Genomic DNA, 10871 nt, shown 5'->3' with positions numbered 1-10871 from the left:
CATCTGAAATTCCTGTCCTTCCTAATCGTTAAGTCTTGTTCAAACTAAAACAATCGAGCAAACTATTTACAAACACTGGTGGATTGGTTGATTGCAATTAGACTTACATAATTCTATATTTTAATATGAGATCACCTGAAAGTCTCTGAATTGTCTGCATTGGATGGAGCCCTTGTAGCCTCATGTGAGGATATCACTGAGTGTGCAGCTGTGATTTGTCAAATGTAAAATAACTTATTCAGAAATGCTTTGTGTAATTCACTGAAGAATGAATCCCAGACATGCTCAAACTGTGTCCTAGGCCAAACTAGTTTCAGCTGATGCTTCATCAATGACCGGCCTCCCATGATAAGGTCAGAAGTGGGGATGCTTGCTAATGACTGCACAATGTTCACCATTTGCGACTCCTCAGTTACTGAAGCGTCCATGGCCAAATGCAGCGAGATACTATCTAGGTTTATACAGACAAGTGGTAAGTTGCATTTGTGCCACACAAGTGCCAGACTATGATCATCTCCAACAAGAGAGGATCTAACAATTGCCCCTTGACATTCAATAGCATTACCATCATTGAATCCCTCGCTGTCAACATCCTGGGGGTTACCATTGACCAGAAACCAAACTGGACTAGCCATAAATGGTGGCTACAAGAGCAGATCAAAGGCAAGAATCCTGCGGCGAGTAACTCACCTCCTGACTCCCTAAAACCTGTGCACTATCTAAAAGACACAAATCAGGAATGTAATGGAATACTCCCCACTTGTCTGGATGGGTGCAGATCCAACAACACTCAAGAAGGACAAAGTAACCCACTTGATTGGCAACCTATCCACAAACATTCACTCCCTTTACCACATATGAAAAATGGCAGGTGTGTGTACTTTCTACAAGATGCACTGCAGTAACTCACCAAGGCTCCTTAGGCAGCACCTTCTAAACTCAGGATCACCACCATCTAGAAGCAGAATGGCAGCAGATACCTGGGAACACCGTCACCTCCAGGTTCCCCTCCAAATCACTAACCATTAGTGATTAGTTAGACTAGAAGGGCTTGCGGTTCATAAGGAGGAGGTGTTAACAATTCTGGAAAGGGTGAAAATAGATAAGTCCCCTGGGCCGGATGGGATTTATCCTAGGATTCTCTGGGAAGCTAGGGAGGAGATTGCTGAGCCTTTGGCTTTGATCTTTAAGTCATCTTTGTCAACAGGAATAGTGTCAGAAGACTGGAGGATCGCAAATGTCCCCTTGTTCAAAAAGGGGAGTAGAGACAACCCCGGTAACTATAGACCAGTGAGCCTTACTTCTGTTGTGGGCAAAATCTTGGAAAGGTTTATAAGAGATAGGATGTATAATCATCTGGAAAGGAATAATTTGATTAGACACAGTCTCAGAGCTTATAAAAAGCTGGATTAGCCAAAATTCACTGTGAGAAATGTTGGGGAATGCAGGATTTAGTGAGAGGGAGGAACTGAAGGAGATCAATATTAGTAGAAAAATAGTGTTGGGGAAAATGATGGGATTGAAGGCTGATAAATCCCCAGGGTCTAATAATCTGCATCGGCAAGTAATTAAGGAAGTGGCTCTCGAAATAGTGGATGTATTGGTGATCATCTTCCAGGATTCTATAGTCTCTGGAACAGTTCCTGCGGATTGGAGGGTGGCTGATGTAACTCCACTATTTAAAAAGAGAGCAAGAGAGAAAACGGAATTATAGACCAGTAAGCCTGACATCGGTAGTGGGGAAAAGTCTAGAATCCATTATCAAGATTTTATAGCTCAGCGCTTAGAAAGCAGTGTCAGGATCGAACAGAGTCAGCATGGATTTATGAAGGGAAAATCATGCTTGACAAATCTACTGGAATTTTGAGGATGTAACTGGTGGAGTTGACGAGGGAGAGCCAGTGGATGTGGTGCATTTGGACTTTCAGATGGCTTTTGGCAAAGTCCTCCTTAGGAGATGAGCTTTTACAATTGAAGCACATGGAATTAGGAGTAGTGTATTGGTATGGATAGAAAACTGGTTGGCAGACAGGAAACAGAATGGGAATTAACAGGTCTTTTTCAAATTGGTAGGCAGTGACTACCACAGGGATTGCTGATCAAACCCCAGCTATTTACAATATATATATAAATGATTTAGATGAGGGAACAAAATGTAATATCTGCAAAATTACAGATGACATCAAGTTGTGTGGGAGGGTGAGCTGTGAGGAGGGTGCAGAGATCCTTCAGTGTGATTTGGACAAGTTGAGTGAGTGGGCAAATGAATGGCAGATGTAATTATACAGGGCCTTGGTGAGGCAACAACTGGAATATTGTGTGCAGTTTTGGTCTCCTTATCTTTATTCTTCCTCGAGGGGAAGTGCAGCGAAGGTTTACCAGACCAAATCCCAGGATGGCAGGACTGATGTATGAGGAGAGATTGAATCAATTAAGATTTTATTCTCTGAAGTTAGAAGAATGAGAGGGGATCTCATAGAAACCTATAAAATTCTAACAGGATTGGACAGGGTAGTTGCAGGAAGGATGTTCCGATGGTGGGTGTGTCCACAACCAGGGGTCACAGTCTGAGGATATGAGGGTAGCCCATTTAGGACAAAGATGAGGAGAAATATCTTCATCCAGAGAGTGGTGAGCCTGTGGAATTCGTTGGCACAGAAAGTAGTTGAGGCCAATTATGTAGAATGTATGTTTATGTAGAATGTATGTTTTCAAGAAGCAGTTAGATACAGCACTTAGGGCGAAGGGGATCAAAGAATATTGGCGGGGGGGGGGGGGGGGCAGGATCAAGCGATTGAGTTGGATGATCAGCCATGATCATAATGAATGGTGGAGCAGGCTCAAAAGGGCCGAATGGCCGCCTCCTGCTATTTTCTGTGTGAGAAGTCAATACGGATGTTTTCTATTCATAATAGTGAGATCTGCAAGAAAGTTGTTGTATAATCTAAAATAGTTTAAAAATAATTAATATTATTGAAATCTTATGAAGAAATATCTCACTGCAGCTTGCTGGTGAAAAACATAAGACATGCTTCTTACTTTAAAATCACTCGTTAGCTGGGCAGCACGGTGGCACAGTGGTTAGCACTGCTGCCTCACGGCGCCGAGGTCCCAGGTTCGATCCTGGCTCTGGGTCATTGTCCGTGTGCAGTTTGCACATTCTCCCCGTGTTTGCGTGGGTTTCGCCCCCACAACCCAAAGATGTGTCAGGTAGGTGGATTGGCCATGCTAAATTGCCCCTTAATTGGAAAAAATGAATTGGGCACTCTAAATTTATTTAAAAGATAAAAATAAATAAAATCACTTGTCAGCTTGATCTAACCCCATTCCCCCACTCCATTCTGTGGGTAATCTGAGAATCCCAAATTCGAATTTAAGAGTCCCAGCTTGCCATACCTTCCATACTGTCTCTCCGAGCTTTTGCATCCAGGGATGGTTTTGCTAACCTGCCCCAAGGCCCTCAAACACTGCCTGGGGTTCTTTTCATACTACGCCCAGTGGGTCCCAAACCATGCGGACAAGGCCCGCCCACTCATCCAGTCCACCCATTTTCCCCTGACAGCCGAGGCTCTACATGCCTTCGACCGTATCAGAGCCGATATCACCAAGGCCGCGATGCACGCAGTAGACGAGACACTGCCCTTTCAAGTGGAGAGCGACGCATGCGACATCGCCCTAGCGGCCACCCTCAAACAGGCAGGCAGGCCGGTGGCATTCTTTTCCCGCACCCTTCATGCCTCCTCAATTCGGCACTCCTCCGTCGGAAAAGAGGCCCAAGCTATCGTTGAAGCTGTGCGGCATTGGAGGCATTTCCTGGCCAGCAGGAGATTCACGCTCCTCGCTGACCAACGGTCGGTAGCCTTCATGTTTAATAACACACAGCGGGGCAAGATCAAAAATGATAAAATCTTGAGGTGGAGGATCGAGCTCTCCACATACAACTACGAGATTATGTATCGCCCCGGCAAGCTCAACAAGCCCCCAGACGCCCTATCCCGAGGTACATGTGCCAGCACCCAAGAAGACTGACTCCGGACCCTGCACGACAGCCTTTGTCACCCAGGAGTCACATGGTTGTACCATTTCATAAAGGCCCGCAATCTGCCCTACTCCGTCGAGGAAGTGCAGACAACCAGGGACTGCCAGATCTGTGCGGAGTGCAAACCGCACTTCCACCAGCCGGACTGTGCACGCCTGGTGAAGGCCTCCCGCCTCTTTGAACACTTCAGCATGGATTTCAAAGGGCCCCTCCCCTCCACCGACCGTAACACGTATTTCCTCAGTGTGGTCGATGAGTACTCCAGATTCCCCTTCGCCATCCCATGCCCCGACATGACATCTGCCACCGTCATCAAAGCCCTCAACACAATCTTTGCTCTGTTCGGTTTCCCCGCCTACATCCACAGTGACAGGGGATCCTCATTCATAAGTGATGAGCTGCGTCAGTACCTGCTCAGCATGGGTATCGCCTCCAGCAGGACGACCAGCTATAACCCCCGGGGAAACGGGCAGGTAGAGAGAGAGAACGGGACGGTCTGGAGGGCTGTCAAACTGGCCCTACGGTCCAGGAATCTCCCGGCCACCCGCTGGCAGGAGGTCCTCCCCGATGCACTGCATTCCATTCGGTCACTACTATGCACCGCCACTAACGACACACCCCATGAACGTCTCTTTGCCTTCCCCAGGAAGTCTACATCTGGGGTGTCACTCCCGACTTGGCTCGCAGCTCCAGGACCCGTACTCCTCCGTAGGCACGTCCGACTCCACAAGCCGGACCCGTTGGCAGAAAGGGTGCAGTTGCTCCCTTCGCGAACCCCCAGTCTGCCTACGTAGCATACCCCGGTGGCCGCCAGGATACTGTCTCCCTCAGGGACCTGACACCAGCAGGTTCCACACACACACACCTCTGGCCTGGCTCCACCCCACCCTCTCCGAGCGCTCCCAGAAGCAACCACCCCAGGACCATCCGTCCTTCCCCTGCCCACGCCTGAGGATGAAGAGGATTTTGGCATGCTCCCAGAGTCACCGAGGACCAGACCGACATCGGAATTATCGCCGCCACCACTGCGTCACTCCAAGTGGCACATCAAGGCCACGGACCGACTAAATTTATAACTGGTTCAGGACTGCCTAACCTCTGGACTTCAACATTTTTTTGCAATGCTGTACATTAAACTCAAACTTTCTGTATATAGTTCTCCAGCACCCCCGCCGGACTCAATTTTAACAGGGGGTGAATGTGGTAAACCACTGTTGTACATATATTAGGATATGTATGGTAAGACCCTGTACTACAGGTACAGCAGGAGTCCCTGCCTGCTGGCTCCGCACAGTAGGCAGAGTATAAATATGTGTGTCCTCCGTACAGCAGCCATTTTGCCAGCTGCTGTGGGAGGCCACACATCTTAGAGTAATAAAGCCTCATTTGTATTCAACTCTCGTCTTTGTCCAATTGATCGTGCATCCGTAGTTTAGGGAGAATGAGAAACTCAAGCAGGTGCTTCAGTGCAGACAGGTCACCGTGGAAATGTTGTTAAGACATTCCTTCACTGCAGACAGGTCATCGTGGAAACGCTGATAAGACATTCCATTCCACAGAATCGACTCATTGGAAACTCTAATTGGATTGGGAAGAGGACAGAGTTTGTCTGTTATTAACCTCAACATAAACTTAAACCAGAGTAAATAATGGAACAGATTAAATTCTAATCTGTGATGTTTATAGCTACAGTAATGAAATTATCAGAATAATAGAATCAACAGGCAGGGTAGTTTAGGGAAAATGAAGAAATTACAGAAGAAACGTAACTGGTGGGAACCCGAGAATGTGTCCTTGTAAATCACAGATGAGAGAAACTCCTGCTGTCTTTTCCTCACTTGCTGCATGAACTGTGTTCCATACTGGGCACCAAACCTCAGGAAATATATATTGCACTTGGCAACAGTCCAGTTCAGATTGACCATGAAGAAGTGAGGCTGGTGATCTGAGTGAATCCCTTCCCACACACGGAGAACATTAACAGTAACTCCTCAGTGTGAACAGGCCGATTAATTTCCAGGTCTGATTAAATCTATTCCACAGACCCCAGATTTCCAAAGCTTCTCCCCAGCGTGACTACATACCGTTCGAAAGGTCAGATCATCGGCTAAAACATTATCTACATTCAGAACAGGTGAACTGTTTCTCCCAACATTAAACGGGGCTTTTTGCTTCCATGGTTAAAGGCTGACGATGTTCATGACCATGGAGGGATTTGACAACCTGAATACAAATTTTATAATGGAGGCATTGCTTAATCAGAGCTTGAGTAGGTCAATGAGCACAGTGGTGATGGTGAACAGGACTTTGAATGATCTCATATTTCCGTGTGCGGGTGCGGTGAATGAGAGAGGCTGGATAGGAATGTATTGGAATCAAGTCTAAAGGTAACAAAGGGAGGACACAATCTCAGACTCAAGGAACAATCCTTTACAACAGAGATGAGGAGGAATTTGTTCAGCCAGAGGGTGGTGAATCTGTGAACTCTTTGCTGCAGAAGGCTGTGGAGCCAAATCACTGAGTGTCTTTAAGACCGAGATAGATAGATTCTTAATTAATAAGGGGATCAGGAGTTATGGGGAGAAGGCAGGAGAATGGGGATGAGAAAATATCAGCCATGATTGAATGGCGGAGCAGACTTGATGGGCCGAGTGGCCTAATTCTGCTTCTATGTCTTATGGTCTTATGGTAACAGGAGCACGGATGAGCGTTTCAGCAGCAGATGAGCTGGGGAGTGGTGGACACAGGCGACATTGGTATCAGTGATGGTGTGGAAATGTGTTCAGAAACTCATCTTGGGGTCAGATCTAACACGGAGATTGTGCAGAGTGTGGTTCAGCCTCAGACAGTTCCCAGGGAGAGGGATGGACTCGGGAGTTAGGGAACGGAATTTCTAATGGTGACTGAAGACAATAGCTTTGGTCTTTCCAATTTTTAATTGGAGGAAATTTCTGCCCATCCGGTGGATGTGAGATAAGCAGTTTGATAATTTAGTAACAGAGGAGGAATGGAGAGGGATGGGGGTGAGGTAGAGCTGGGTGTTGTCAGTGACATGTGAAAACTAGCACGGTGTTTTTGGATGATGTCACCTCGTGGCAGCTTGTAGATGGGAAATAGGAGGGGCCGAGGACAGATCCTTGGGGAACACAGAGTACAGGGACTTGGAGAGGAAAGGGAGGTTTTGATGTGGTAGTTTGCAATGATGGTGGGGTAAAATATTGTTTTAGGAAGGGTGCGTTTAAAGATGAGCGACAGGACCAAGAGACAGAACTATGAACAAAATCACACAACATGGAGATCTTGAATGGTCAGCAGTGTTGTGAGAATGTGGTTAAATAATAATAATCAAACAATCTTTGTCACAAGTAGGCTTACATTAACACTGCAATGAAGTTACTGTGTAAATCCCGTAGTCGCCACACTCCGGCGCCTGTTCGGGTGCACAGAGGGAGAATTCAGAATGTTCAATTCACCCAATAAACACGGCTTTCGGGAATTGTGGGAGGAAACTGGAGCACCTGGAAGAAACCCACGCAGACATGGGGAGAACGTGCAGACTTGACACAGACAGTGACCCAAGGCGGGAATCGAACCCAGGACCCTGGCGCAGGTGGCAGGTCTAATGGACAACATGAGCTCTGAGGAAGATGGAGGGTAGGAGAGAAACTGGGGAAAGAGGAGTTCAGAGCTCAGACCAGGTGGAATTTTAGAGACAGGTTGGCCCAGTGGTAGAGAGGAAAGCAGCAGAGGCAGCTGATCAGATTGTCTCAATCTCAGTGAGAAAGACGTTTATGAACTCCACACACTTGAGGTGAGGATGGAGGCGACAGGGGAGAGGGAGAGACCTTGAAACAGAACAAACTTGTGATGGGATGTTAAAAGATTCGACAAACTTGTGTTAAATAATTGACTTTTATCCAGAATATTATCCCTTATAACTGGGTTAGCGTTTATAAATATGAGTCAAACCCGAGTCCAATGAACATGGTTCAGTCCTGGATGTGATTAACAGCAAAATCCAATCACAGCAGTTACTTGTGAACCCGCTGGTGTCTCAGCAGGTTGCCTGAATGAATGAATCCCTTTCGACACTGGGAGCAGGTGAATGGTCTCTCCCCAGTGTGAATCCGCTGGTGTAGAGTGAGTTGAGATGATTGTCTGAACCCAGTCCCACAGTCGGAGCACCTGAATGGTTTCTCGTCAGTGTGAACATGTTGATGGGATACCAGTTCCCCGGAACTTTTAAAGCACTTCTCACAGTCTAGGCATTTAAACGGTCTCTCGTCAGTGTGAACTCTTTGATGGGACACCTGGAGCGAAATTCTCCATCCCGCCCCGCCACATTTCTGCCCCGACCCGCCGGCGGGATGCTCCGTTACACCGGCCGGTCAATGGGGTTTCCCATTGTGGGGCAGCCCCACGCCGTCGGGAAGCCCCCGGGCGCCGGCAAAACGGAGACTCCCGCCGGCGGAGAATGACGACCCAGATCCCGAGAACTTATAAAGCACTTCCCACATTTTCTGCATTTAAAAGGTCTCTCATCATTGTGAATCTGCGGGTGTGTCAGCAGTTGGGATGAAGAGTGAATCCACACCCACACGCAGGGCAGGTGAAAGGCCTTTCCCCAGTGTGAACTCGCTGGTGCATCAACAAGCTGTATGACTGAGTGAATCCACGCCCACACTCGGGGCAGGTGAAAGGCTTCTCCCCAGTGCGAATGTGTCGATGGGTTGCCAGGTCAGATGGGTAATTGAACGCCTTGCCACAATCCCCACATTTCCATGATTTCTCCCTGCTGTGACTGCGCTTGTGTTTTGACAGGCCAGATGATCGGCTGAAGCTCCGTCCACATACAGAACACGTGTACGGTTTCTCCCCACTGTGAACTTCCTTTTCCTTCCATGTTCAAAATCTGATGATATTCAGGTTCCAATCAGTTACACGACTGTCAGATTTTGATGTGGTGTTTGGTTGGACAATTGCACATCCTTCCCTGCTGATACCCTGTGAAATTGAGTTAAAACAGTAAAAAGGGAGTGAGAGAGATCCCACAAAACACAAAGGCAGGTTGTGAAATTGAGCTGAATGAATCTGGTAACTTGTGGGGTCGGCACTGGGAAAAAGTGACCACGAAAACGGTTGAACCTTTTGTGAAAAGTGAACCAGTTTGTTAATGGCCTTCAGGGAAGGGAACCTGCCCCCCGGCCTGAGCCCACACAAGGCTCGGGCCTCTGCAAGAACACAAGAGATAGGAGCAGAAGTAGAGCATTCGGCCCATCGAACCTGCTCTGCCATTGAACACGATTGTGGCTGACCTCCATCTTCAATTCCACTTGCCCGTGAGCTCTCTGCGTCCTTTGACTTCCTGAGAGACCAAAAATCTCACCATCTCAGCCTTCAATATGTTCAGTGATGGTCACAGTAACTTCATTGCAATGTTAATGTAAGCCTACTTGTGACAATGATGATTATTATTATCCACAACCCTCTGGGCTAGAGAATTTTATGTGAGAAACAGAGATGAGAGAGAGAAAGAGAGTGAGTAGTGGGGGAGAGAGAGAATCAAAAAGATTGATGGAAAGGGAGAGAGAGTGAGAATGGAGTGAGGGTAACAGGAAGCAATGGACCAACAACTGAATCACAATTTGACAAAATCTCCTGAACCCTTAATCCCCACCACCTGGATGGACAGGCTGCAGATGTACGTGAACATCACCACCTGCAAGTTCCTTTCCAAGAAATGAAAATGAAATGAAAATTGTTTATTGTCACAAGTAGGCTTCAAATGAAGTTACTGTGAAAAGCCCCTAGTCGCCACATTCCGGCGCCTGTATGGGGAGGCTGGAACAGGAATTGGACACACTGTCCGATCTTGTCTGACATCCAGTGCTGGATGAGCAGAACTTTCCTCCATTTAAATATTGACAAGACTGAACCCATTCCCTTTCATCCGCTCTACAAACTCCATTCCCTCGTCACCAATTTCATCCCTATCAAATGTCTGAGGCTGAAGCTGACTGTTCACAACCCTGGTGAAATATTTCACCCCTAGATGAGCTCTTGACCACAGATCCACATCATCACCAAGATTGCCGATTTCCACCTCAGGAACACAGCTCGACTCCACCTTCGTCTCTGTTCATCTGCTGCAGAAACCATCATCCATTCTTCTGTTACCTCTCAACCAGATTATTCCAATGTTCTCGCAGCCAGACTCCAACATTAAACAACCCCCTCCAAAGCTCTGCTACCCAAGTGCTTACTCACACCAGCCCCTGTGCCCACAATTCTACAAATGCTTCCTTTTTAAAAGGCACAAAAAGTTTAAATTTCTCATTGCTTTACTCCATGGTAATGATCACCCTGATCTCTGTAATCTCCTCCACACACACCCCTTTCAGATTTCTGCACTCATTTAATTCCAGCATTCCTGATTTTAATCTGTCCACCATTACTGAGTTGCCAAGGTCTCAATTTCTGGAATTTCCTCCTTAAAACTCTCCGACTCTCTTTCCTCCTTTAAGATTGTCCTTAAAATCTAATATCTCGTCATGTGGCTCAGTGTCAATTGTTATTTTGTCACGTTTCTCTGAAAGTCGAAAAAGTTTTATTCTGTTCAAGTCATAATATAAATTCGAATTATTGTAACAGTCCTCGGCATATATTCTGCCCCCTAAATAGGAATTTGTAACTGAGTGAAATAGTTGGATGGACATTCTGTCATGAAGACACATTTCAAAAACGTTGCCCCCAACAATGATGGCGACTGAGCCTGCGCTCTGATGCTTGTGCCCCAATAAAGACGGTGGGTACGCGTGCGCAGTGAGCTGCC

This window comes from Scyliorhinus torazame, chromosome 5, assembly GCF_047496885.1.
Source record: "Scyliorhinus torazame isolate Kashiwa2021f chromosome 5, sScyTor2.1, whole genome shotgun sequence".
NCBI lineage: Eukaryota > Metazoa > Chordata > Chondrichthyes > Carcharhiniformes > Scyliorhinidae > Scyliorhinus > Scyliorhinus torazame.
The sequence above is the reverse complement of the archived record's forward strand: the minus strand, read 5'-3'. Positions refer to the sequence as shown.